Below are 2,038 nucleotides of genomic sequence, written 5' to 3' on the forward strand. Positions count from 1 at the left end.
CACGCCCGGGGGCCTGCGCGTGAGCCGGACCCGTTAAAATATCCGCGGAGTGCTGCGCCGAGCAGCGCCGCGCTGTTCCTCTGCGGAGGAACGGAGGCTTCGTATCTTATCCTGTATTTGGGACAAAAGGCGCCACGCCATCACACCCCAGAGCCTGACCGCAGCACAACGTGGCGACACGCGTCTCTAAACACCTGACACCCCGCGGCAGTTTTCCTTCTTTTATTGTGATGCTCGATTAGGTGACTGGGGAGAGCACCTTTACACGCAGAAAGGGAAGCAAAGTGACTTAAAAATAAAACCCTCAGCCCACTGGGTAACAAGATTTTGCGGGCACAGAGGGTCCCAGCGCTCCCTTCACTGCAGCCTTCCTGTGGCAGCAAGAGCCTTGGGTGCCCTGTGATGGTACAGGTGGGACTTCACATCATATTCTGCCAAATATCCATGGCTCTGCACATCACACTGACCCTAAAACACTAACAATGTCCATTGTTTTCTGATTAACACCACTGCCCAAATACTTAGTCCTTCATCACATGTTGTGGTGTGTACACAGCTGCTCCAAAAAACTCACACAAGCTAGGTATTCTATTACACCATCAGGGGTAATAGAAGTGACCCAATTCTTCACACAAATGGATCAACTTCTAGTGTCCTGTAGGGCATAGACACCAACTATGACCAGGGCCTTGCAGACACTTTACCTCAGGGTATGGGACAGATCAGACAAAGGAGGAAGATGAGGAAGAGGAGAGCCCTGAGCAAAGCTGTGGCGTTTGGGTTTGTGTGCTGACTCCTCCAAGTACCAGCAGTTTTGCATTTAGTTTTGCTGTGCAACATCAGTGAGAGCAGTTGTTTCTGCCTCCACTCACCAGGAAAGCTACTGTGCTCTGACACTCTCCTGCGGTAGCTCCTTGCAGCATTTTGTTTCATTCCTCACATTTAACTTGTTACTTATGGGTATTCCATAATCACAGGCTACAGCGCAAGAGCCCCATGTTTGATACGTAGCATGTGTTTGATACGGTGCTGACGCCCTGTTCTCAGGAATTAATGGGATCAGAGAGGTCCCAGGGACCCGGTAGATCCCGTTCCACAAACAGGTTGCTCCCTCTAAAACCTGCTGTGCTCCTCTGCCCTCATCCTTAGTGAGATGCTGGCTGAGCAACTTCTTCACAGCTTTTGGGCCACTTCACACTATGGATGATGCACAGGTAACAAAATAAGAGTGGAAAGTGAGAGCAGCAGCTGCTTCATGCCACAGCTGATCATTTGCAGCATGAGGTTTTGTTAAATTCTCACAACAGGGCAATGAAGAAACAAATATGAAAGGTGCTTTTTCTCAGCTACAGCACCTTCAAATCTCAGGCTGAAGATTTGTTTCAGGTGGCAGACAGCCTAATAAATCTGGACTGTCACAGCCTAGTAGCTGGTCTCACCTTTTGCTACTGCAAGGGAATTGCTTGCTGTGTTACTGATAAGAGGGATCCAGTTACAGATGGGATCTAAGCTTCTGTGAGGGCAGAGAAAGGTCCTGGGCATCCACATCCCAGCTGCTGCCACTGCTTGACTTTCAGAGGCAAATGAGCTATTCTAAAACCTGCATTTTGAATCAGTGGCCAGCACAACTGGGGATGACTTGTGAGTGGGAGGAGGGAGGAAAAGAGGGAGTAAATCATTCACCTCCCAGTGCTGACCTGGGCAAGGTAGGCAGACCTGGTGTCTTGAAGGAAACATTACTGGAATTTATGCTCCGAAAGTCAGTGCTGCTTTGGTAGTCTGGCTTGTGCCTTTGCTGGCATTAAGATGCAGATGCAAGGGAGACTGTAAGGCAAGCCAGTTGCCCCAAGGTTGTTAGAGCAGTGTTAGTCAGATGTTTAACATTGGTTCAGCAAGGAGACTGCCACCCTTCTACTGGAGAAGAACCTTACACTGTCTTACTCCTGTTGTGGTGTAGCGTTGCCCAGAGGCTGCAAGGGTGCAGTGCACAGTGATGCCTCCCAGGATGCAGTGTGGGAAACCTCTCCAGCAGAGCCTC

Source organism: Athene cunicularia, assembly GCF_003259725.1.
Source record: "Athene cunicularia isolate RWA chromosome 3 unlocalized genomic scaffold, athCun1 chr3_part1, whole genome shotgun sequence".
In the NCBI taxonomy this organism is placed as follows: domain Eukaryota; kingdom Metazoa; phylum Chordata; class Aves; order Strigiformes; family Strigidae; genus Athene; species Athene cunicularia.